Genomic DNA, 26,969 nt, shown 5'->3' on the forward strand with positions numbered 1-26,969 from the left:
CTCCCTCTGATGCACCTGCCACCTCCCAGCCTCCATACCCATCCCCTCCCCAGTAGTAACCAATCGGGTCATTTGGGAGTGTTTTCTTCATCGCTGCTTTTATGGCATCTAGGTGCCTACCTGTGAACATGTAAAATCTGGAGCGCCGTGTGGGCTTCCGAACAGCGGCGATGGATTCATTCTGTAGGTGTTGTTTGCACTTGCTTTGCTGATGCAGCCCCACGTGGTGGGATCTGCCGGAGACAGCACGCAGGAGCTGCCAGACTCCAATTACAGCAAAGGATCCTGCAGGACAGATGGATCGTAATTTAATCACGCCCCTATCGAAGGCCTTTTCAGTTGTTTATGATTTTTTCAACCTCACATAAGGGGCTGCAGGGAATATCCTTGTACACACACACATCTGCAAAACTTTCTCTATGGGAAATGAGGAGGGATTCCTGGGGCCCAGTGCATAGAAGTTCACTGTTCTAACAGTCACCACCAAATCACCAGGCGCTGAGGTTGGGCTGGTTTCTATTCCTTGGACTCTTTATCTAGAATATTTCATTTAATCCTGAAAATAAGTCTGTGATGGTGGGCAGGGGTGATTTCCCCGTTTTACTGAAGCAGAAGCTACCACTCAGAGAAAAGACGACTGGCTCCAGGTCACACAGCCCAGGAGGAGCAATGCTGGGCTGCTTTGGTGTGTGTGCAGTCCTGCTGTCCGCAAGGCCAGATGGGGGAGGTGGAAAGAGTCATGGAGGGATGTGGTGGCCCCAGGACTAGGGAAGCCCATGGAAGGACAGATTTCCTTCAGAGATGGGCTGGCAGCCTCACATTCCTCATATCCAATTTCTCAGAATGTGTGTGTGTGTGTGTGTGTGTGTGTGTGTGTGTGTGTGTGTGTAAGTTGGGGGGGTCCTCCTGCCTCCTGGTATTCTATCTCCTTGGGGAAATGGAGGTAGGTCCATAGAGCCCCAGGGATTGGGCCTCCCTGGCAGCCCACACCCGCTCTGAGGCCTGGATCCTGGCAGCCTGGATGCTCTGATTCCAAGTCTACCCTGGAAATTCCCAGGCACAGCATGCCTGGAGGTGTGAGCCGCCTCTTAGAAGCTTTATAATCCTGGATAATGCTGCTGTAATTGGCATTGTTTTGCCTTTACAATCCTCTCATTACCTGAAAACTGACTTTGCAAATGGCTATATCTGGAGTGGGTTTTATTTTACCACTTTGAGGACCTTGAGGGGCTGAGGAGTGGGGGCATTTTCTCTGTCTCTCCCTTGCCTGCCCCATCTCCATCCCCCAGTGAGCTCCACAGGCCCAAGTGGGCCAGATCCTGGCCTTGGCTCAGGACATAGCCCTGTACCTTGCTCCCTGCCATGGGCTGATCCAGGGATGTCTCTTCTCAGATGCCCCTTCTGTCCTGCTGCCATCAAGTCCACCCATAAGAGCCTCCCTCCAACCCCTCCTCCTCCCAGCCATTCCCAGTCCAAACAAGGCTCACCTGATCTTTCTATAGCACATATCTGACCACATCATTCCTCTCTCAAAAGCCTGTCATACCTTATGGTAATGGTCAGTTCTTTCCAACAAGGGTGCCACCATCATTCAATGGGGAACAGTCTTCTCAAGAATTGGTGCTGGGAGAGCCAAACCTCTACATGACCCCTACCTCACACCCTATACCAAACTTCACAGTGGTTTCCACTGTCCACAGGATCAGGGCTCAACCCCTTCATCTCACATTCAGGGTTCTTACCACTCCTTCACTCTTTTTTTTTTTTTTTTTTTTTGAGATGGAGTCTGTCTGTGAGGCCCAGGCTGGAGTGCAGTGGTGTGATCTAGGCACACTGCAATCTCCACCTCCTGGGTTCAAGCAGTTCTTCTGCCCCAGCCTCCCGGGTAGCTGGGACTACAGGCACATGCCACTACACCCAGCTAATTTTTTTTCTATTTTTAGTAGAGATGGAGTTTCACCATATTGGCCAGGCTGGTCTCAAACTCCTGACTTCAAGAGATCCACCTACCTTGGCCTCCCAAAATGCTGGTATTACAGGTGTGAGCTACCACTCTCAGCCTTTTTTTTTTTTTTTTTTTTTTTTTTTTTTTTTGAGACAGGGTTTCTCTCCTATGACCCAGGCTGGAGTGCAGTGGCACAATCTTGGCTCACTGCAACCTCTGCCTCTCACTGCAACCTCTGCCTCCCAGGTTCAAGCAATTCTCCTGCCTCAGCTTCCCAAGTAGCTGGGATCACAGGTGTGTGCCACTATGCCTGGCTAATTTTTTGTGTTTTTAGTATAGACGGTTTCACCACGTTGGCCAGGATGGTCTCAAACTCCTGACCTCAAGTGATCCACCTGCCTCAGCCTCCCAAATTGCTGGGATTACAGGTGTGAACCACCATGCCTGGCCATCCCTTCATTCTTTTAACAACATTTGTTGCTCCAACTATGTGTCAAGCCCAGTGCTGTGGCTGGAATAAGAAATGGACAGTCCTATCTTCATGGAGTCTACCAGCTCATTTCTGACTGACTCCTGCTGGCCCAAAGTCACCCCAGCTCCATTCATGCTTCCGTCCATGTCTGCTGTTCCCCAAGATGCTGAGCTCCCCACCTCTGAGCCTGGGCTCCTACCATTCTCCCTGCCCTGAGGCCCTGAACCCTTTTATTTGCCTGAGGAATCCCTGCTCAAATGCTACCTCCAGCCAGGCACAGTGGCTCACGCCTACAATCCCACCACTTTGGGAGGCCAAGGCAGGTGGATCACCTGAGGTCAGGAGTTCGAGACCAGCCTAGCCAACATGGCAAAACCCCATCTCTACTAAAAATACAAAAATTAGCCGGGTGTGGTGGCACACGCCACAGATATCAGCCACACGGTAAGACTCAGTCTCAAAAAATAAAAGTAAAAATGCTACCTCCACCCTGAAGTCTTCCTTAAAGCCCCTTCCCACACCAAGCAGTTTACTCGATCCTCTTATTTCTTTGACCTCTTCGAACTAAATCAATTCACACACATCCATCTCCCCCCAGAATTCCCGAGTTTCCCAAGCATGGCAAATACCTAATTTGTCTCTCTTTGTCTGTGCCTGACTCACAGTAGGGGCTTAGGAGCTGTTTGTTCAAAACATAAAGGAGTCTTTTCCTTTACTGGTGATTCAACACCTGTTCTTAGTGAAAAGGGAGAATTTTTTTTTCGATTTCCAGGAAGTGATCTTTAATTAGTATGTGACCCATTTTACATATGTGAAAATTGAGACAGACTGTTGCTGCACCCACACCACCAGGAGAAGCAAGGCAATGAAAAATGCAGGCTCTGGAAGGCCAGCAGCCTCTGCCTAATGGGTAGAGCTGGGGAGGCTCTGTGCTGAGCTGTTGGAGGCGAGGCCAGGCACAGGGGAAAGGCCGGCATCCCCTCCCCCACCTCCCTTGGATTCCTGGCTGCCAAGGCTGTCAAGAGGCTCTGAGGACACGTGCCTGCGTCAGGGGCCATGAGCCCTGTTAGGGTGGTTCTGCTAATTGATCCCAGAAGCCCTTGTGACTGCCAGGGGATGGCTCAGCGGACTCAGCAATGTCCTGACCGCTACCTCTTGCCTCACCAGATGGCCTCCCTCCTGCCGCAGCTGCCTCTAGGCTAGGCCACATGTCCCTCACCATTTGGGGCCTGGGACTCCCCCAAGTACCCAGCAGAACTGAGCCCGGCCAGGGGTGGGTGACAGAGGTGTGTGCGGAGCACTGGAGAAGCTCCATTTTTTCTCTTTCTCTAACTGATTGGATGGTTTTCAAAAAAATTTTTTTAATTTGTTTTTTTGGTGGTTGTTTTTTGTTTTTGTTTTTGTTTTTTTGAGACAGGGTCTCACTCTGTCATCCGGGCTGGAGTACGGTGGTGCGATCACAGCTCACTGCAGCCTCAACCTCCTGGGCTCAAGTGGTCCTCTGCCTCAGTCTCCTGAGTAGCTGGGATACAGGTGCACACCATCACACCTGGCTAATTTTTTGTATTTTTCATAAAGACTGGGTTTTGCCACGTTGCCCAGGCTGGTTGCAAACACCTGAGCTCAAGCGATCCTGCCACCTTGGCCTCCCAAGTTCTGGGATTACCGGCATGAGCCATTGCTGCTTAGCCAGCACTCAACCTCAAATGCCCCCGCAGCTTCCTCCAGCAGCCCCACAATCTCCTGCCCCTTATGGGTGGGGAACCATGGCATGTCATGTGACGGCCGTGGAGCCAGGAGAGCTGCTGTCCTTCCTGACCCATTGGGACAAGTCTGTGCAGCTGAGTCTCAGGGATAAGGGTAGGACCCACAGCCAAGTGACCAGTTCCAGAAATATGGATGGTCATTGTGGTGCTCAAGACACCCCTGCCTTCTTCCTGGGTTCAAGCCTGGAGTTCAAGATTGCAGATTGCTTTAGAACTGCTAATGAGGGCCAGGCGCAGTGGCCCACGCCTGGCCAACACAGTGAAACCCTATCTCTACTAAAAATACAAAGATTAGCCAGACGGCCAGGCACAATGGCTCTTGCCCGTAATCCTAGCACTTTGGGAGGCTGAGGTGGGTGGATCACCAGAGGTCAGGAGTTTGAGACCAGCCTGGCCAACATGATGAAACCCTATCTCTACTACAAATATAAAACTTAGCTGGGCGTGGTGGTAGGCGCCTGTAATCCCAGCTACTCAGGAGGCTGAGGCAGGAGAATTGCTTGAATCCAGGAGACTGAGGTTGCAGTGAGCCGACATGGTGCCACTGCTCTCCAGTCTGGGCGACAGAGTGAGACTCCGTCTAGAAAAAAAAAAAAAACTGCTGGCCGGGCACGGTGGCTCGTGCCTGTAATCCCAATACTTTGGGAGGCCAAGGTGGGCGGATCATGAGCTCAGGAGATAGAGACCATCCTGGCTAACACAGTGAAACCCCGTCTCTACTAAAAATACAAAAAATTAGCTGGGCAGGGCCCAGCGTGGTGGCTTGTGCCTGTAATCCCAGCACTTTGGGAGGCTGAGGCGGGTGGATCACATGGTCAGGACATCGAGACCATGCTGAAACCCCATCTCTACTAAAAATACAAAAAATTAGCCGGGCGCGGGTGGTGGGTGCCTGTCGTCCCAGCTACTCGGGAGGCTGAGGCAGGAGAATGGTGTGAACCTGGGAGGCGGAGCTTGCAGTGAGCAGAGATAGCACCACTGCACTCCAGCCTGGGCGACAGAGTGAGACTCCGTCTCAAAGAAACAAACAAACAAACAAACAAAAACCCCAAAAAACTGCTAATGGGTATGGGGATTTTTCATGAGGTAATGGAAATGTTCTGGAATGCGACAGCAGTGATGGTTAGACAACCTCGAGAATATGCTAAAATTCATTGAATTGTACACTTTAAAAGGGTAAATTTTATAATATGTGAATTACATTTCAATAACACAAACCAAAAATAAACCAAAAAAATTGCCCTACTTAAACACCTTCTGTTGTCCCCTGTTCATTACCCTTAGGACAGAGCACACACACACTTCCCTGGGACATGCTTCAGCTTCTTCCTCCACCTGCCCTGCCCGTCCCCTTTCCTGCCATTCCTCCCTTCCTCCTACAGAAGGGCCCTGCTGGGGCCTCTTTCAAGGTCCAGGCTCTGGCACATAAAACTCCCTCTACCTGTGTGACAGTTAAATGGCTATTGAGTTTTTATCTGTGGTGGTAAGTAAGCATTGATCCCATTTTGCAGATGAGGAAACTGAGCCTCAGAGAGCTATAACAACTCGCCCAAGGTCACGTAGCTGGCAGATGGTGCAGTTGAGATTCAGACCCCAGCAGTGGCTTCAGAATCCATGATCTGAACCACTTTGGTTGGTGGCCTTCTGTGGTAGGCTGAAGAATCCCACGATCGCCAAGATGTCCACATCCTAATCCCTGGAACCTGTGAATGTTACCTTATATTGCAAAGGTGCTGCAGATGTGATTAAGGATCTGGAGATGAGGAGATTATCCTGGATCATTACAATCACAAATGCCCTTATAAGAGGGATGCAGAGAGAGATTACAGACCAAAGGCAGAAGGCGGTGTGATGATGGAAGCAGAGAAAGAGGTCTGAAGATGCTACGCCGCTGGTTTTGAAGGTGGAAGAAGACACCACAGCTGGGGAATGGAGCCCCAGAGGCAGGAGAGGGCAGGGAAACAGATACTCCTCAAAGCCTCTGGAGGGAATGTGGCCCTGTGAACAGCCTGGTTTCTGCATGTTGAAACTGATCCTGAATTTCTGGTCTTGAGAACTGTAAGAAAATAAATTGTGTGTTGTGGGTTTTTAAAATATAATTTTTTTCGGCCGGGCGCGGTGGCTCAAGCCTGTAATCCCAGCACTTTGGGAGGCCGAGGCGGGCGGATCACAAGGTCAGGAGATCAAGACCATCCTGGCTAACCTGGTGAAACCCCGTCTCTACTAAAAAATACAAAAAATTTGCCGGGCATGATGGTGGGCGCCTGTAGTCCCAGCTACTCTGGAGGCTGAGGCAGGAGAATGGCGTAAACCCGGGAGGCGGAGCTTGCAGTGGGCTGAGATCCGGCCACTGCACTCCAGGCTGGGCGACAGAGCGAGACTCTATCTCAAGGAAAGAAAGAGAAAGAAAGAGAGAGAGAGAGAGAGAGAGAAAGAAAGAAAGAAAGAAAGAAAGAAAGAAAGAAAGAAAGAAAGAAAGAAAGAAAGAAAGGAAGGAAGGAAGGAAGGAAGAAGGGAGGGAGGGAGGGAGGGAGGGAGGGAGGGAGGGAGGGAAGGAAGGAAGGAAGGAAGGAAGGAAGGAAGGAAGGAAGGAAGGAACTGAAGACACTTTCCCTCCTAGAAGAGCCTATTCTGCTTCCCAGGCTGGACCCCTCTCTGAGAGGCTCTCCTGCCCCCCGGTCAGTGGCCCACCCTGTTTTGTGCTCCTTGGGGATGCTTCCTATGGCCTCTGACCCGGGAGCTTGCCTCGGTCATGACCTCCGTGCTCACCCTGACCTTGGGCTTCTTCTCCAACTCTCAGCACTGACCTCACCAGGCTGCAGTCGTTTTCCAGTTGCCCAGGGGCAGGCACCAGCTCTGGGGCAGTGTGGAGGAGGAAAGTGAGGCTTGAAGGGGGTCACTGAATGCTCAAGGTCACTCAGCTGGCAAGTGGCAGAGCCGCTGAATGTGTGGCCAAGAGATGACCAGGGCACCCAAGCCGAAGGGCTTGTGAGGAAAGAGGCCACACTGGCTGCCCACTGCCCCTAGGTTCCAATCCAGGCACCCATCTGGGCCCGCATAGAATTGGACCATTCTTGGTGGGCTCAGCTTTAGGAAAACCTGATAGCAAATTCCAAACCAATAAGAGCAAATAAATGAGGGGTGATTACCGACAATAAGAGAGGATACACTGCAGGGTGCCTCCAAATCGCATCTCCTCCAGTACGTTTTAAGTGCTTTATAGGTCATTAACTACTTGACAGAGAGAGCCTGACACTTAAAGCAAAGAATTTGGTAGCTCTGCCAGGGAAAATCAATCAGAAATGAAGCTAGAGCATCAGTGGTGTTAAGATGTACTGGGTGGGCCAACGAGATTCAATTTACACAGAATTTTAAGACCCTCTCCATTGTGTAAAGTAAGGCACACTGGTATTTGAAGCCATTTATAAATCCCAAACTAGAATTTAGAAACACTTAACCTCTCCCCTGCCATTTTTGTATGTGTGTGGATGTTAATGAAATATTTCAAAGACATAGAAAAGTACAAAGATAAGCTTAAGCATCTAAGTCTCCCATCTGACTCTGTCAAATGAAATATTGCAGCTATGACTGAAGCACCCCCTTGTTTGTTTTGTTTTGTTTTGTTTTGTTTTGTCTTTTTTTGAGATGGAGTCTTCCTCTGTCACCCAGGCTGGAGTGCAATGGTGCTATCTTGCCTCACTGCAACCGCCACCTCCCAGGTTCAAGCGATTCTCTTGCCTCAGCCTCTCACGTAGCTAGGACTATGGATGCATGCCACCATATCCGGATAATTTTTGTATTTTTAGTAGAGACAGGGTTTCACCATGTTGGCCAGGCTGGTCTTGAACTCCTGAGCTCAGGTGATCCACCCGCCTCGGCCTCCCAGAGTGCTGGGATTACAGGGGTGAGCCACTGCGCCCAGCCAACAGTTGCACCTTTAGAAAGAGGGTGCTTTGGATGGATGCAGTGGCTCCTGCCTGTGGTCCCAGCACTTTGGGAGGCCAAGGCAGGAGGATCACCTGGGGTCAGGAGCGCAAGACCAGCCTGGCCAACATGGTGAAATCCTGTCTCTACTAAAAATACAAAAAGTAGCTGGGTGTGGTGGTGCACGCCTGTAGTCCCAGCTACTAGGGAGGCTGAGGCAGGAGAATTGCTTGAACCCAGGAGGCAGAGGTTGCAGTGAGCAGAGAGGTTGCAGTGAGCGGAGATCATGCCACTGCACTCCAGCCCGGCAACAGAGCGAGACTCCGTCAAAAAAAAAAAAAAAATTGGTGGCCTGTGGTGGCATGCACCTGTAGTCCCAGCTACTTGGGAGGCTGAGGCAGGAGAATCACTTGAACCTCGGAGGTGGAGGTTGCAGTGGGCCAAGATTGTGCCACCACTGCACTCCAGCCTGAGAGACAGAGCAAGACACCATTTAAAAAATTAAAAAATAAGTGAACCTGTTTTTCCTTCCTGGCTTTTCAAATCCTTTCTGTCTTCTGGCTCTGCTTTGTCAGGGAGACCTAAGCTGACCACCCACCCCTGTCCAAGACATCACTCCTTTCTCTGAAATCAGACGGCAATTACTGCCTCTTTAATTAACTTGGCAATTAATCACCAGCTGCTTATGAAACAGCTTGTATTGTCCTTGTCCATCTTGGGATGTGGGTGGGAGTGAGGACCAGGGAGGAAGAGGGAGGAGGGGCGGGCAGGCAGGGCCCTCCTCTGGCACCAGGCTGGGCAGGGCTGGCTGAGAAGGCCTGATGTCCAGAGGGTCAGCTGCCTCCCATCTCTGTTTCCGCAGCTGCCAGGCACCAGGATCTGTGGAATCCCAAGAGAACAGTGGGCAGTGACAGGGGCATCCACCTTGGGCGGCCCTGGGGCCTCTGCTCTTGCTGTTCCCTTCTAATCAAAATGTTCTTTCCTCATTGAGCCTTGTTGAATTGTGTCCCCCAGAAAGATATGTTGAAGTCCTGACTGCCGATACCTGTGAATGCAACCTGATTGGGAAATAGGGTCTTTACAGATGTAATCATCTTAAGATGAGGTCATACTGGATTAGGATGGGGCCTAAATCTAATGACTGATGTCCCTGTAAGAAGGCCATGTAAAGACAGATGCAGGGAGAACTCATTCACCACACCATCAAGCCAGCTCCTCCTCTTCATGCCTCAATCTGGCTGCCTATGGGAGACAGGCTCTCAGACAGCATTTTTCTAGTTGATTAACCCTTCCCTGCCCAACTCCAGGAGAAGCTTCTACACCTTCCTTTGTCAGAGGAAGCCCTCTCCCCCATCCCATTTCATACATCATCTCTCAATCAAAAGAACCTTATTGGGGGGCCATCTCAAGGACCCCCTTCCCGTCAGAGAACAGCAGCCGGCAAGTCAGTCTGCTTCAAGATCCTTCCACGGGAAAATCCACCCCAAATGCCCCAAACTATCAAGAGTGGGCAATGCAGCCTGGGTTGAGCAGAGTGCTTCCAACTTCCCCTGTGATAGGGGTGCAGTGGGGGACAGGGGGTGGGTTCCCAGGAAGGGGAAGAGCCCGGCAGGTTACCAGGAATTTAACATGGAAGCAGAGGCTGTGTCATTCATACTGCCAAGCACAGTGCTGGGTATAGCATGCTCAAGCATGTTCATTGAAATGACACTTTTTTTTTTTTTGAGACAGAGTTTCGCTCTTGTCGCCCAGGCTGGAGTGCCAGTGGCATGATCTCAGGTCACTACAACCTCTGCCTCCTGGGTTCAAATGATTCTCCTGCCCCAGCCTCTCGAGTAGCTGAGATTACAGGCACCCACCAGCATGCTCAGTCAATTTTTGTATTTTTTAGTAGAGATGGGGTTTCACCATGTTGGCCAGGCTGGTCTTGAACTCCTGACCTCAGGTTATCCACCCACTTCGGCTTCCCAAAGTGCTGGGATTACAGGCGTGAGCCACCGTGCCCTGCCGAAATAACATTTTTTTTTTTTTTTTTTTTTGAGATGGAGTCTCCCTCTCTCGCCCAGGCTGGAGTTCAGTGGTGCCATCTCGGCTCACTGCAAGCTCCGCCTCCCAGGTTCACGCCATTCTCCTGCCTCAGCCTCCCGAGTAGCTGGGACTACAGGCGCCCACCAACATGCCCGGCTAATTTTTGTATTTTTAGTAGAGTTTTTTTTTTTTTTCTGTCACCCAGGCTGGAGTGCAAGTGGTACAATCATAACACTGCAGCCTCCAACTCCTGAGCTCAAGTGATCCTCCCACATCAGCCTGTCAAGTAGCTGGGACTACAGGTGCACACCACCATGCCCAGAAAACTTTTCAATTTTTTTTTGTAGAGACGGGGTTTCGCCATGTTGCCCAGGCTGGTCTCGAACCCCTGGGCGCAAGCGTTCCTCCCACCCTGGCCTCCCCAAGTGCTGGGATTATAGGCGTGAGCCACAGGGCCTGGCAGTAATAATCCTTCTAACCTATCTTGTGCTCTAACACAACACTCTTGATAAACGGGAAACTGAGCTCTGACACTGCACAGGGCATCGCTGTGTAGAGGATCTGAGATCCAGCGATGTAAGCATGTCCCAGCATCAGTTCAGCCATTCATTCCCAGGTGACCGAATTTCTCTGCGCCTCGGTTTCCTCATCCTTGGGAGAGAATAGTAATATCATCTCGTAGGGATGGGAGAGAATAGTAATATCATCTCGTAGGGATGTTGCCAACATTAAAGATAGCTCTAAACACCTGTATGCATGTTTTCCACTAATTCATTCAACTAACGCGTTTTGAGCCCGTACTGTGTGCCAGGCCCTGGGGAGACAGTGGTGAGCAGCACGAACCCCATGTCCCTATCTCCAGGTACTGTTTGGTAGAGAAGGACAGGGAAATGCAGGTAGCGTTATGATAGGGAGCACGAAAGCAGAGAGGAAAAGGCCGCAGAGTTCAGAAAGGTCCGAAAGAGCAGCGGTCGCCGCCGGAGCGAAAAGGCAAAGAATGAAATCCACAAACCCCCATCCCCACGGCCTTAGCCTCTTCTTTGTCTCAGCCAATCAGACGTCAGTATTGCTGGCCGACCGACCAATCAAGAGCTGGAACAGGAGCCCTAGTCTCAGGCCCGATTTCCCGGGGGAGGGCGGCCGGAACCGGCGCGCCCCGCCCCTGCCCCGACCACGCCCCGCCCTCCCCGCCCCAGACCACGCCCCGCCGCGGCCAGCGTCGCCCGCCTAGAGCCCCGTGGCCAGCGGCCGGCCGCGGGGCCGTTTTGTCCTGAGGGCCAGAGAAAGGGAGAAGGGGGTGGGGGGACAGCCACGTGGCCGCAGGAGGATTTACAACGTTTTCTTTCGCCATCGACGATATCGCAAAATGTGTGAGAGTGGCGGCGGTGCAGCCCGGACCGGAGCGTGAGGGCGCTGGCCAGGTAAGCAGCCCCGGCAGTTTCGCCGCGGACGGGACCCGGGGGCGACCGCGGGCACCGGCCACGCGCAGCGGCTCCGCGGGATCTCGGCCGGGTCCGCGCTCTGAAGGGTCTCGAGAGCCATGGGTGGTGCAGGTGGGGCCCTCGAGCCGAAGCATCTCCGGTGACCCGGGGTTGCCGAGGAGGTGTAGACCAGCACAAGTGGTCCGGCCGGGGCGCCTCCGAATCCGGGGGTGGTCAAGACGGATCCCTAAGGCTGAGGTCGGCAGTCCCGGGGACTCGCAGCTGCTGAGCCTGTGGAGACGCGGACCCGTGACCGAGGCACCCTCCAGCAACCCAGGGGCAGGTGAGACCGTGTAGACGTGCGCTTGCGGTTGAACCGCGAGCAGGTGTAGACGCGGGCGGGTTCTGGACGCGGAAAGTTTGCCAGAGCGCGCTGAGCGGGCTGGCTGGCTGGGAGGACGGGTCTGGGCGTAGGCGGAGCCGCGCCTCCGAGGGGCGAGGCTCACATCTGGGGCGGGGACGGGACCCACCTGTGGGGTCTCAGTCGCCCCCCCCAGGGCAGAAGCTCCTTGGGCGAACTCCAAACTCCAGCCTCAGCGGCTGGAATTCGGGTGCCCCCTTCCTCGGGAGCTGCAGAAGCTGCAGCTGAGGCGGGAGAGGGATTCGGGGCGACAGCGAGACCAGAGGGGGCTTATTCTGAGTCTTTTAGACGGGATTACCAAGCGCTCACTCCCCGGGGAAGCCTGAGGAGTCTCCACCTCACTTGTGAGGAAGCTGAGGGGCGGAGAGGCCAATTTGGCACCCGTCCCACGCTGGTAATAAGACCGGGGGACTCAAACCCCATTTGTCCTGGCTCCTCTTCTCCTTCCACCTCCGCCTCAGTGAGGAGAAAGGGTGCTAGCCATGGGGGTAGTGCAGGTGAGACCTGGGGCTGGGATTCAGGGAAGCCCTGGATTGAGACCCTTGGATCTGCTGGGGGCGAATCCCACTGCCTCTCTGTGGCTCCAGGTGACCCCGCAGCACTGGGTGAGAGAATGAACGCAGGAGGGAAGCTGGTGGCCGAGAGTACTGGGCAGAGGGTGCTAGTGCCCACCTGCTTTGTGCCCAGGGGTGCTGTGCCTAGAGCGCTTCAGGTGGGGCAGAGTATTTATGCCACACTCTCTCCTCTTGGGGAAGGAAGACAGCCTACCACAGAATCTGCCACAGGACAAGGGCAGAAGGTTTTCCCTTGGCTGGAGGAGATACCCGCATTTCTAGGGAGGTTCTTGGGGAGGCTCAGCTTCATCTCCCATCACCTTCTGTCCCTTTGCCCCCGTTCCTACTCCCACATCCTCCTGTCCTGGGATTTCTCCCACTACAGGGCCTTTTGCACATGTCGTTTATTCTTTTGATCAACAAATAGTCACAAATAGGCAGTGTAGACCACCACAGGTGGTCTGGCACACCTACTAAGTGCCGGCCACGCGCAATTCAGCAGTGACTAAGACAGGCCTGGCCTCTGCCCTCAGAGGGCTTCCAGACAAAGGCAGGGACATAGATGAACAACAGAAAGTCAAGAAGGGGACCAGGGTATGGGGAGGGGAGGTGACCTTAGGAGGATATCAGAGAGGGACTCTGCAAGGATGACAGTGAGTCAGAACAATTAATACTCCTCATCCTTTGGGCCCCAGCACCAATGTCACCTCCTCCTGGAAGCCTTCCCTGACCTCCCTGACTTGATGATTCCACTATGATGGACTCTCATAGCATGGGACCACCCCCTCCATGGACACTTTTATGCCATTGATTGGTCAATGTTTAGCTCCCTCTATTGATTGTAAGTGCCATGAAGGCAGGACCCAAATCTCTTCTGGGTGGATGGTAGGCAGAGCGAATAAAAGATGGGTAGGATTTCCCCAGAAAAACAGGAGCGGCTCAGCCAGGTCAGGCATCCAGATGGCAGAAACTTTTCTTTCCTCTTCCCTGGCCCGAGTCCTGGGCTCCACACCCCATTTGCCGTTCACAGAAACAAAGTAAAAGAAACCAGCAGGCCTTGTGAAGGGAGAGGCCTGGCACAGCCTGGCCACTGCAGTGCCAAGGCTGGCCGGCTGCAAGGAGAGTGGACCTGCCAGGCGAGGCCCAGGGCAGGCGCTAGTCCTGTTCCCTGAGCTCAGACTGGCCTGTCTCCTCTTTCTTCTGTCCCATCTCTTGGAGACTTGTCTCCTTCAAGTGCTGCTCTGGGAGAAGGTGGTGGCCGACGGGGCCCCCAGAGTAGCTGGGATATAGGACCACAGTGACTGCCCGGCCTCCCCCATCCTGGTGGGCAGGGCCCTGGGCAGCACCGCTCTGACCCAGAGTCAGGTCTCCGAGCCAGCAATTGCTGCTCAGTTGACCCACAGCTCATTGAAACTCACTTGGAAATTAGGAACCTGGCTCAGGGGGACTGATTCTTTTTTTTTTTTTTCTTTTGCATGGTTTCTATACACAGTGAATCCTCCCTCCCCTGGCTCCATCGGACCCGTGTGCCTGGCACCTTTCCTGGGGCAGATGAAGCCCTTGCAGATGCCTAACAAAGCTTTTCTTCAGTCTCGCACACCCCCCACTGCCCCACTTCAGGAGCTTCGAGTGGCCGCCACGCACAGCTAGAGAGACAGTCAACTTGCTTTATTCAGGCTCTGGCGAGGACAGAATAAGAGCAGCCTCCCCACCCACCCACCTGGCCAGCAAGCCTGCTGCCTGGAATGGCTGTAAAAAATTAATTTACAATGATTGACTCCCTTTTGTTCTGTGGGGATCTGCATTTTAAATATGTATTTAGATCAGATTCACAATTCACAGTTAAACCTCAACTGCCTCCCCCAACCCAGCAGAAAGAGTACAGGATTCAGAATCAGGTGAACAGAAGGTCAGGCTGAGTTCTGCTAATGATGAGCTGTGTGGCCTTGGGCAAATTACTTAAGCTCTCTGCACCTCCACTGGCTTCTTTGGAAACTGAGGTTAAGGATAATCCCTCCCTCACAGAGTGCTTCGAGGATTAAATTAGATAAGTTCAGGAAGACCTGTGCAGTGCCAGACCTGTGTTTTCTTTTCCCTGTACTGGCTGTCCTGCTAATTAGCCTGGTGACCCTGGGCAGGCCACTCAGCCACCCCTGGCCTCAATGTCCTCATCTGTAAAGGCTGGGGGTGGGGATTGTGGTAGGAGATGAAGGCACAAATACCGCCCCCCAGCCCCTTCCACACCCCCACCTCCTCCTGCCCTCTCCCCACCAGAGACGATACTGTCCCCCCCCCCAACCACTTCTTGTTATCTGAGCTCTGGGTTTTAATTGGCGATGGCCCCTCCCCAGCTGCCTCTCCTCACAGCTCCCTGTGAAGTCTCAGGCTTGCAGCCCTGAGGGGCCTGCAGTTCCTGGCTCATTTTCAGGGGCAATTAGCTGTGATGTCACAAGCCTAGGTGGTGGCCTCCGTGGGGCAGATGCTTAGCCAGGCCACCAGGAGGCCAGGACCCTGCTCCATCTGTGACCTGCGGGGCTCCCCCAGGCTCCAGGGGTCCCCATTACCAGTAGCAGGGAGGCAGGGCTCCCAGGCAAAGCCATTTCCATTTCTGCACTTGATGGCTCCTTGAAGCCCAGTCTGCGTGTAAATGAGTTCTACCCTGTGCTTTTGTTGGCAACTGTCGGCTCCCTGGAAGCAAGGGGCTTTGTCAGGAAGAACAAAGCTGTGTGGTGTTTTTCTGATTTGGGGGGAAGCATTCTCTTGGGGGAGAGCTCAGCGCTTCTCAGTGTCGGTCTCCAGCCCTGGTTCTCAGACTTGGTGGTTTTGTTTTGGGTTTTTAAGTCCTATGGCTTAAGAGTCACATATGTTTGTGTGTGTGTTGGCTGAGGGTGTTTTTTTTTTTTTTTTCCTCCTTTTTGGCTTACATAGCGTTCCAGAGACTGAACTTCTCAAATCACTGCTTCAACAGCTTTTAAAATCTGGACCTAGTTACTCCTGTCATCCATGTGTAAAGATTTAGAAAAAAATCCCAAACCCAAGGGTGAGCAGCCGCGAGGATATACAGCTCCTGGCACTGTGCGCTCACCGGAGACCTGAGGTCAAAGCCCAAAACGCTGAGCACCTCCTGGGAGGCGGGAGCACGGTCTGCTCAGTGCCAGACATCTGGATATTGAGAAAACATCTGGGTAGCTGGGGTTTTCAGGTTTCTGCCTGACATTTAATATCACAAACATTGTGCCTGCTCCTGTCCCCCGCCAGCCACGCGGCTTCTCCTCCCAAACACACCCAGCCTCTTCCCCTGCCTTCCTGATGGGTAAGAAACATCCATTCTTTCCAATTCCCCAGCGTTTTCCCCCTACCGGAAATCTGATGGGCTTATGACATCATGGCTGGCTGCTGAGCGATGAAGTGGATGCCACAAAGAAATCCGACATATCAGATAGATTCTGAAATCGGTTTCCCTCCAGCTGTAGTAACAGGCGTGAAGTCAGGAGAATTTGAGCTTTGTTTAAAAAAAAAAAAAAAAAAAACATAACAAAGTCTTGCCCTGTATTAAATGCAATTTTCTTAAAAACAAGCAAACCTTTTGGACATCATTTTATTTTAATAGAAATGCTGAGTTTTATGAAACTAAAGTGGCTAATAAATCAGACCTGAAGCTTTGTGTGAGCATTCCGTTTCTGTTGAGTGTTTGTGTCCTTATTCACTAATAAAAGAGGAGCTAGGAATGGTTTATCTCTCTTCATTATTCAAATGAGATAGCTTTTTTATTTTTTTAGGCCAATAAAATTCACAGGGTAAATTGCTGGTTTATGTTTTTCCAGGAATCCATTTTTATGAAGCGACCCTGGACCTCACCGGTCTGCAGACACTATATTCCCCTTGGCTGGTTTTCCTGGCTGTGAAGCCCTTAAGAGAATGCAGTAAAGGTTTTCAGTCTCCTAGCTGGGCTCAGGGGATGACCGGCTGTCAGCAGGGCGGGACCAGGACTGGTGGGCGAGGCACTTCTTGGGATGAGAAACCTCTTTGAAAGGAGAGAGTCAAGAGAGGAACAGAAGTAAAGGGACCTGGGGGCTGGGCGCGGTGGCTCATGCCTATAATCCCAGCAATTTGGGAGGCCAAGGAGGGCAGATCACTTGAGGTCAGGAGTCCAAGACCAGCCTGGCCAACACGGCAAAACCCCATCTCTACTAAAAATACAAAAAATTAGCCAGGAGTGGTGGTGCACGCCTGTAACCCCAGCTACTTGGAAGGCTGGGATAGGAGAATTGCTTGAACACGGGAGGCGGAGGTTCCAGTGAGCTGAGATCATGTCACTGCACTCCAGCCTGGGTGACAGAGGGAGACTCCATCTCAGAAAAAAAAAAAGAAGAAGAAGAAGAAGTAAAGGGACCTGGGACATGAAGCTTAGGGGCCTGGGAGGGGGAATACACTTTCTTCCTCCTCAAAAGACAGCGAGGACCTCAGAAATAACTCCAGGCTGAGGGAACCTCATTATTCACCTCTGAAATAGGCTCGGGTGCAAGATTCCACGTGTCGTGCCTGCCACGCACCCAGCACAGGGATGTCCCAGACCTGGGCTGAGGTCCCAGCTGCTCCAGAGGCAAGCTTCGGGGCCCTGGGCAAGTCACACCACCTTTCGTCTTCTTTCCCTGGAAGTGGGCACAATGGCCCCCACCCTGCCTGTTAAGAGAACAGCAGTGCTGGATGTGTCACACCATGCCCGGCTCTGAGGGCATCTGAGGCTCTGAGGGCATCTCAAAGGGCTCCGAGGCCATTCTCATAGCTGGGAGAGGCCAGTGTGGATTCTGGAGTTGAATCCCCAGCCTGGGCTTGACTCCTGGCTCTGTCACCTGCTATCTGCAAGACAACATTGATCTGTGTGACATTCACTGTGCCTTGGTGTCCTCACTTGTCAAACAACAATAATAATAATAGGACCGGCCTCACACGTGAGACTGCTGTGAGGATGAGTGGCCTCAGAAGACCTGGACTCACCAAGCATTAGCTTCATGAGTGTGTCCTGGGCCCAGGAGGCAGGTTGCTGGCTAGGACCCTCCGGCCTAGGATGGGAGGGGGCGGACCAAGCCGGGCACAGGCAGAGGCTAATCAAGGACTGACAGGAACATCTACTCCTCTCTCTGCAGAACTTTCCATGACTCCAATCGCCCAAAGGGAATGAAGTCCTCTCATTTTCTGGGCCCCCGGCTCCTGTCCCCGAGGCCTCATGTGCTGTTCCCCTCTGCCGGTGATCTGTCCATCCTCGCAGGCAGCTTTGGATGCAACGCTAACAGGCAGTTGACGTTTATGGGGCACCTGCCATCGTGTTGCTCAGCGCAGTTTCCGTGGATTAATTCATTTGATCCCCACACAAACCCATGAAGGGGGATAGTTAGCATTCCTGTCAGCAATGGAGACCTCAGAGGTTAAGTGTCTTGCTCACAGTCCCAGAGCCCAGATTGAAACCAGGGTTGGGCTCCTGCACCGTCCACTTAACCTCGGCTCCGCTGGGCCTTCTTCCTCCACTTTCTCGCCTTCCCAAAACACCCATCTCCATCTGCTAAGATTTCCACCACCTCGCCCAAGAGTTCTTCCCAGGTCCCCCTCCACAGTGCCACCCGAGAAATGCTGGTGGTGCCCCACGTGCCCCTCAGGGTGTGGCTCTCTATGATTGGCCCTAGGCCCCTTGTACGACTCTCCTGGAGGCTGGGAGCTGGGCTGTGGCCTGTAATGTGTCCCCTGCAGGCCCAATGAGCAGGCATTTACTGAGGACCTACTGTGTGCAGGACATGGGAACTCATACAGCAGGTGCCCACACCAGCCTGGATTTCTCTCCCAAAACCTAGACCTGTCCAGCCAACAGCTTGTGCCACTTCTTCACGTGGATGGCCAGTGGGCAGCTCCGCGTCAGCCAGTCACAAATCTCTCTCCTCTATTTGCCCTTCACTTGCTCAGGCCAAAAACCTTGGGATTATTCCTGACCCTTAACTCCTCCTCTGTCTCTATCTCAGCAATCCACCCTTCCTTCCATCTCCACTGCACCACCGGCACTGCCCGTCTGGATGGCACAGCAGCCTCCTCGTGGGTCTCCCTGCCTCCTCTAACCTGTGGAATTCATTCTTCACATAGTAGCAGAGTGGTCCTGTTAGAACTTCAGTCAGCTCTTTCTCACCGCTGCCCAGAGCTCTGCAATGACTCTCAGGCATTCAGGGTCAGGGAGGGCACTGTCAGTGGCCCCAGCTTGTTCCCTGTCAGACCTTGGCTCCTGCCCCCCCGGGTCAGGGAGGGCGCTGTCAGTGGCCCCAGCTTGTTCCTGTCAGACCTCGGCTCCTGCCCCCCAACTCCCTCATGGATCTTGCTATTCCTGCAACATGCCGTGTGCAGTCCTGCCCCAGGGCCTTTGCATGTGCTGCTCCCTCTCCCCAGTATACTCTTTCCTCTGATATTTCCATCAGTCCCCCGTTCGCTTCTTCCAGTGCTCTGATCAAATGTTACCTGTGTGGCTGGCATCGTGGCTCATGCCTGTAATCCCAGCATTTTGGGAGACGCAGGCGGGAGGATCGCTTGAGCCCAGAAGTTTGAGACCAGCCTGAGCAACATGGCGAGACCCCTTCTCTACAAAAAATAAAAATCAACTGGGCGCGGTGGTATGCGCTTATAGACCCAGCTACTCTGGAGGCTGAGGTAGGAGGATCGCTTGAGCCCCAGAGATAGAGGCTGAAGTGAGCTATGATGGTGCCACTGCTCTCCAACCTAGGTGACAGGGCAATACCCTGTCTCTTAAAAAAAAAAAAAAAATGACCTGCTCAGAGAGACCTTCCCTTATGACCCTCCCCATCCTTTCCCCCTCCCCCCTTTTTTTTTTTTTTTGGCAGAATCTCACTCTGTTACCCAGGCTGGAGTGCAGTGATGAGATCTCAGCTCACTGCAGCCTCCGCCTCCCAGATTCAAGTAATTCTAATGCTTCAGCCTCCTGAGTAGCTGGGATTACAGGCACCCGCCACCATGCCCAGCTAATTTTTGTATTTTTTAGTAGAAACAGGGTTTCACTGTGACCTCAGGTGATCCTGAGGTGACTCCTGACCTCAGGTAATCCGCCTGCCTCAGCCTCCCAAAGTGCTGGGATTACAGGTGTGAGCCACTGCGGCTGGCCCTTCCCCCACTCTTTGCTCTCTGTAGCATCTATGCCACTGGCCCTTGGCTTGAACATGTGCATACTTGTCACTAGAATGTCACCTGAGTCAGAGCAGGGCCCTGCCTGTTTTCCCACTGCTGTATCCCAGGTCCCCCACACAGGGCAGTTGCTCAATAAACATTTGCTGAATGAAAGGATAGCTGGATGGGTGCCGTGCAGGGACAGCCGGTATCGAATACCCGGTCTGCCACAGGTTCTGTGTTGGGTGCTGAGGCGACATGTGTAAACAAGTCCCCTGAGAGCCCTCATCTGGGGAAGGAGAGAGACACTGAGCTAGAAATCACAAAGCGGGTGGAGTGGGGCGGCCTCCGGGAGTGGGCTCCGAAGAGGAGGTGGTCTAGCCGAACAGAGGGAGCTCCCCCAAGGAGGGGCATCCCCAGGTGAGCTGAAAGGTGAAGAGGAATTGGATGAGGAGGCAGGTCAGGGGGACAGTGTGCTTCAGAACCTAAGGACAGGGCTGGAAGGATGGCAAGAGTAGGGGACTTAAAGTTCAGTAAGATCCAGCTGGGCAGAGAGAGGGCACCGTAACCCCAGATTGGGATTATGGAGTGGGCGAAGGCCCCGAGGTGGGTCTGTGCTGGGCATGTGTGTGGGGATGGATTGGGGGAAGGACTTAAGTGCCAGGAGGAGGAGCAGAGGCTTGGAGTGGAATCTCAGCTCTCATCCTCCAGCTGCGTGATCCAGCACACATCGCTCCCTCTCTCTGGGCCTCAGTGGCCCCGTCAGTGGACTCCTGATCACGTACATGCTTCCCCGCTGCAGTGCCCTGCCTCACAAAGAGGGAGAGACGTAAGCCTGGAAGGCCCCAGAGGAGAGAGAAGTCTGCCAGGAACAGCATGGTGAGCAGGGGGAACAGAATGTGCCAAGACGTGGGGCCCTTCTCCTGAGCTACGTTTCTCCAGTCCCTCCTTCGGTGCAGAGAGGCAGGGAGGACCGTGATGGGGTGACCCGGCTGTCCCCAGCGGGGCCCAGGCCTGGGGCGTGCTTGGCTCTGCACTTGAGGGGCCGCTCTGTTTTGGGCCTCACACACTGTCGAACACCACAGCCCCGGGAGACAGGGCCTTCCTCTAAGCTGCAGATGCCAGGCTGAGAGCAGCGAGGTAACCAACAGCTACACCAAACATGTGGCTGGTAAATGGCAGACAAAGGACTTGAACCCAGCCCTGTCTGGCCCCACTTCCTGCTGTCCTTTAGCAAGACTGAGCCACATCCTCTGGGAGGGCCAGGTCTGGGAAGAGGCAGTAGAGTGCAGGTGAAATGCCCACTCACCACGGGCTCATGAGCCGTGGTCCCCACTCCGTCCCTCCCCTGGACTGCCCTGATCACGGCCACTTTCTCCTTTGGGGAAGGTGAGTTGGGTCCCTGGAAGACCCTCTGAGCCTCTCCTCTTGGCTGCAGCTTCTCGGAGGACTCAGGATGCTCCTAGAATATTCCAGGTTTATTAATGCCCTAAAGCCTCACAACCATCCCTTGTGGCAGAGGCTGTTGTAACCCTGTTTTATAGCTGGGGGAACTAAGGCTCAGAGAGGAACTACCCAGGGGAGGCATAATGGCTTATTGGGGTGTCCTGCTGTGCACAAGCTCTGAAGGCTGTTTTGGGGACAGAGTGCTCAGCCCTACGGTGGGAGTTTCAGGAGGCCAATTTCAGTCTCCATGGAGAAGAGTTTTCTTTCACGCATGCCCAAAGGTGGGGTCTTGGCAGGAGTGAGCTTCCCATCACTAGAATTCAAACAACCTCTGCATGTGGGACGAGGGGAGATTAAGGTCAGAGGTGCTGTTGGACTAAGGAGTCCAAGTATCTTTGACCTCTCCAAGCCTCTGTTTCTTTATCTGTGAAATGGGGATTTATTTTTTATTTTTTAATTTTAATTTTAACTTTTTTTAAATGGAGTCTCACTCTGTTCCCCAGGCTGGGGTGCAGTGGTGTGGATCTTAGCTCACTGCAACGTCCAGTGATTCTCCTGCCTCAGTCTCCCAAATAGCTGGGATTACAGGCACCCGCCACCACACCTACCTGATGTTGTTGTTGTTGTTGTTTTGTTTTGTTTTTGTTTTTGTTTTTGAGACGGAGTCTCGCTCTGTCGTCCAGGCTGCAGTGCAGTGGCTCTATCTCGGCTTACTGCAAGCTCCACCTCCCAGGTTCACGCCATTCTCCTGCCTCAGCTCCTGAGTAGCTGGGACTACAGGTGCCCGTCACCACATCCGTCTAACTTTTTGTATTTTTAGTAGAGACAGGGTTTCACCGTGTTAGCCAGGATGGTCTCAATCTCCTGACCTTGTGTTCCGCCGATCTTGGCCTCCCAAAGTGCTGGGATTAAAGGCGTGAGCCACCACGATCGGCCTGTATTGTTTTATGAGACAAACTCTCACTCTGTCACCCAGGCTGGAGTGCAGTGGCGTGATCTCAGCTCACTGTAACCTCCGCCTCCCAGGTTCAAGCAATTCTCCTGCCTCAGCCTCCCGTGTAGGTGGGATTACAGGCGCCCGTCACCACGCCCAGCTAATTTTTGTATTTTTAGTAGAAATGGGGTTTCACTATGTTGGCCAGCTGGTCTCAAACTTCTGACCTCAAGTGATCTGTCCCCCTCGGCCTCCCAAAGTGCTGGGATTACAGGCATGAGCCACTGTGCCCGGCCAAAATGCGGATATTAATACCTAGCTGTCAGAGGCTCTGGTAAAGCACCCAGCCCCTTTCTGGCCCAAAGAGTGTCCAGTAAGTGCCACTGTTGCCTCCTGGGCCTTTGAGTGTCCCCTCTAATAGTCAGGCTCTCAGGGCAGAGTGGGAAGGGGCCACCTCCAACAGCCCTGCCCAGGAAGAGCAACGACATGGACCCCCACTGCCTCCTTGTGTGTGGAGGTGGCACCCAGGCTGAGGGTGAACCACCCCAGACAGCTGCCTCCTCGGTCCGCTGGGCTGGGCTGTAGCCAGCTCCTTGAGTAACTGGGAGGACTACAGTGAGTTACTGGAGAGCAGGGCTCTCGCCCCCACCGACAGTGGCCCCAGGAGAAGCAGGGCTCACTCAGTAACCTTGCTGTCATCATAACGCCACCTGGCTGAGCCCAGAGCCTCCCTGCTCTGCAGAGCCTGCTGGCTCCCTGGCTAGGAAACGGCGCCATGCCAGGACAGGGTGGGATCTGTCCCGAGGCTCCAGTCCACTGGTATTTGCTGGGCACCTACTCTGTGCCAGGGACTTTCCTTAATCATTCTTGAGATACAATCTCATTCAAAGGAGAGAAAGCCAAGGTTCAGGGAGTGGAAGCAACTTGGCTAGAGTGAGATGAGGGCCAGGGCTCTAACCCAGGGCTGTGGGACTCCGAAGTCAGTAAGCATTATTGTCTATATCCTGCCATCCCCCAGGCAGGCCAGGGGAAGGAGCACTGGCTTTGGAGCCCTGGAGTGTGAGAGGGGGACCCCAGGCTGGGCAGGAATACAGACCACGCACAGTCCTGACTCTGCCCTCACATGTTGCCACATTCTGCCCCCCTGCTCTCCATGCTCTTCCTGGCAGACTCAACCCCCGGTCTCGCCAGGTTTAAGTCGCTCCCTCTCTGTGACGCAGGGCACTGCATCGGGAAAGGCACATGTCTGGGAGTTCCATAGGCCTGTTTTCAAATCCTGCCCTGTCACCCACTACTGAGCCTGGAGCAGAGGCTAAAAAGGGGAACAGCATGCAAACAGGGAACAGCATAGTCAAAGGCCAGAGGGTAAGAGGACCTTCGAGAACCACAGCAGTGAGGATCAGAGCCAGGATCCAGGCAGGGGAAGGGGGCTTGGGTTGAGCTGCCTGTCCCCTGCTCTGGGCCTCTGTCCGGGCTGTCATCCCTGCCTGACCCACCCTTCCTCTTCTCCTCCTGTCCAAGCCTTCGTGCCTCTAAGTCCCTGCTCACTAGCGTCCCCTGCAAGTCCCTTCCTGAACTCCCCTCAAGCTGCTCCTTCCCCAGTGCTCCCACAGCCCCAAGTGCCAACTGGATTTGAGCAGTTAATGACCCAGGTTGTGCAGGTTTCTGTCCTGCGTGAGCGTGGGGGTGAGATCCTTGTTTCAGATCCTGGCTCTGGACCTTGTTCACTGGATGACTCTGAACAAGTTCCTTCACCTCGCTGTTTCTTCATCAGCAAGGTGATGGTAGCAGCCTCCGACGCATAGTATTCTCTCGGGGATTCAATGACTTTGTGCTTATAAAGCAGCAAACCACACGGCCTCGGAAAGGCAGACGGTTGGGACACACACATTCATGCATGTCGTTATTATAACTATGATGTGTGGGTCCCTTGAGGGCAAGGCCTCCTGTCTGGTTCCCAGCTCATAGTAAGGCTTGATCAGGGCTCAGGGAGCACTCAGTGATTCTAGAATGAAAGGACAGCCCATTCTAGCAACAAACTAAATAGTGATCATTAATTGAGCGTGCACTGCATCGTGTTTTGTTTTGTTTTGTTTTGTTTTGTTTTTTGAGTTGGAGTCTCACTCTGTCACCCAGGCTGGAGTGCAGTGGCGCAATTTCAGCTCACTGCAACCTTTGCCTCCCAGGTTCAAGCGATTCTCCTGCCTCAGCCTCCCAAGTCGCTGGGACTACAGGCATGTGCCACCACATCTGGCTAATTTGTGTATTTTTAGTAGAGAAGGGGTTTCACCATGTTGGCCAGGCTGGTCTCGAACTCGTGACCTCAGATGATCTGCCCGCCTCAGCCTCCCAAAATGCTGGGATTACAGGAGTGAGGCCTTGTGCCCAACCTGCATCTTGTTTTATTCTGACTGCCCTGTCACATGGGAATTATTAGGCCCATTTTGCAGATAATATAATTGAAGCTTAGCGAGACTGGGCTGCCTGCCTCAACTGCAGTGAGTACTTGAGCAGTTGGGTTTTGCACCTGGATCTGGCTGACTTTGCTGTTCCATACACTGGTTAAGATCCTGTTGTGTGATGCCCCTTGTTGAATGGTCCAGAAACCCCCTTCTCTCCCTCGTGGGCACCCTTCCCAACTCCAGGCCACCCCTTGGAGTTGCTCGGGCGAGAGGCGGGGATTTGGGGACCCCATGGTGATCTGTCACATCACGAGTCCTGTGCCCTGTAATACATACATGTACAGGGCCGGGCGTGGTGGCTCAAGCCTGTAATCCCAGCACTTTGGGAGGCCGAGACGGGCGGATCACGAGGTCAGGAGATCGAGACCATCCTGGCTAACACGGTGAAACCCCGTCTCTACTAAAAAATATAAAAAACTAGCCGGGCGAGGTGGCGGGCGCCTGTAGTCCCAGCTACTCGGGAGGCTGAGGCAGGAGAATGGCGTGAACCCGGGAGGCGGAGCTTGCAGTGAGCCGAGATCCGGCCACTGCACTCCAGCCTGGGCGACAGAGCGAGACTCCGTCTCAAAAAAAAAAAAAAAAAAAAAAAAACACATGTACATGCATGTGCACGCACACATGCACACACCTACAACACCTACACACACACTCACCACCTCTGCGGCCAACAAGCTCCTCCAGGTCTCCAGGCCTCCAGGTCCTCCACATCCACGGCCCTGCATGAAGTCCCTGTGCAGTGCTGCAGTGGGGCTGCCTTTGGCCTCAGTCTGCCAGCTGGCAGCATCCATGGGGTGGGATGGGGCTTGAGGACTCCCCATGCACACATAGTGTCCTGGCCAGCCAGCACGCCCTATCCAACTTCATCAGGCAGGGGCATGGGGTGGGGAGAGTAGGGGAGGACTTGGGCAACCCATGTGACTTCTCAGCTCCTTTACTCATTTGTGCAATGGCCCCCATGACCCTGCTGCGCCCACTCTGTCTATCTGGCCAGGCTGGATTTGAGGCTCAAGTAGGAAATGAGTATAGAGAAGTAAAAAGGGGAAGAAACGCAAAATGGTGGTAGTGGCTAGGAGCGACCCTCAGAGGAGTCCGGGGTGCACCTGGGCCTGCTGGAGAAGGTGTTGTGTAAATGGTTCTGAACCTAGTGGAGATGGGCCAGTCCTGGATCATCTTCTGTTGAACTCAACTCAACTCTCGGTGCTTCCCGTGGCTGTGCCTGTCTGGCAGCCTTCAGTAGGGGCAGTAAAGTGGCACACAGCAAGCTAGAGCAGTGGGGGACAAGGCAGCAGGTGGCACCGCATGGGGCCTAGGGCAGGCCAACCCAGGAGGAACAAGCCTGGACCTCAGAGAGATTTGTTTTTTTTTGTTTTGTTTTTGTTATTTTATGTATTTATTTATTTATTTTGAGACGGAGTCTCAGTCACCTGGGCTGGAGTACAGTGGCACTATCTCGGCTCACTGCAACCTCCACCTCCTGGGTTCAAGCTATTCTGCCTCAGCCTCCTGAGTAGCTGGGATTACAGGCATGTGCCACCACACCCAGCTAATTTTTGTATTTTTAGCAGAGATGGAGTTTCACTATGTTGGCCAGGCTGGTCTCAAACTCCTGACCTCGTGATCAGCCTGCCTCGGCATCCCAAAGTACTGGGATTACAGGTGTGAGTCACCACGCCCGGCCAAGGTTCGTTTATTCATTCACTCATTCATTCATACTGCACATGTCTTTGCAGCATCTAATGTGAGCCCTACAGGCCCCAGCAAATCCTGTTAGATAATTTTCAGAGCCTCTGTGCTGGGGACACAACAGTGGACAAGATAGACAAACCCCTGCCCCCTGTAGATCACATTCCAATGGACAGAAACAGACAAAAAACATAAGGAAGACACATACATTGTGATCAAGAGTGCTCAGTGCTAGGGAGAAAAATAAAACAGGGAAGGCCAGAAAGGGGATACATTTGTTTTTTTCAGTTATAAATAGGTGTCCGCAGAAGGTCTCATTGAGAAAGTGGCATCTGAGCAAAGACAGGAAGTGAGTGAGGAGGTGAGAAGGTACTTCTGGGGGAAGAGCATTCCTTCCAGGCAGAGAGCAAAGGCCCTGAGCAGAGAGCGTGCCTGGCACAGTCGGGGAGTAATAGGAGCCAATGTGGCTGCAGGGAGGTGGTGGGGAGGAGGTGGCAGATGAGCTCAGAGAGGAAATGGGGGCCAGATGGTGAGGCCTCCTGGACGCACCATTTAAAAGGATCCCCTCTGGCTGCTGAGTTGAGAATAGACTGGGGGAGGGGCCAGGGCAGGACAGGGAGACAGAGAGGAGGCTCTGAAAATAATCCAACAGGATTTGCTGATGGTTGGATGCAGGAGAGAGGGAGTGAGCAGAGGCGTCAAGGATGATTTCTGAGAGATCCGGTCAATTTGGCTGAAGGCGGGCCAGGCCTACAGGT

General features: G+C 53.3%; 1 long non-coding RNA gene across 1 annotated transcript; it reads left to right on the forward strand.

Annotated features, from left to right (window-relative positions):
- The first annotated feature begins 11,329 nt into the window (after positions 1-11,329).
- Positions 11,330-16,208, forward strand: LOC713582 (uncharacterized). The gene is made up of 2 exons (XR_013398974.1): positions 11,330-11,899; positions 15,877-16,208. It is a non-coding gene; the product is annotated as an uncharacterized LOC713582 (long non-coding RNA).
- The last annotated feature ends 10,761 nt before the right edge of the window (positions 16,209-26,969 follow it).

The sequence above is a fragment of the Macaca mulatta genome, chromosome 10 (assembly GCF_049350105.2).
Source record: "Macaca mulatta isolate MMU2019108-1 chromosome 10, T2T-MMU8v2.0, whole genome shotgun sequence".
Classification (NCBI taxonomy): Eukaryota; Metazoa; Chordata; class Mammalia; order Primates; family Cercopithecidae; genus Macaca; species Macaca mulatta.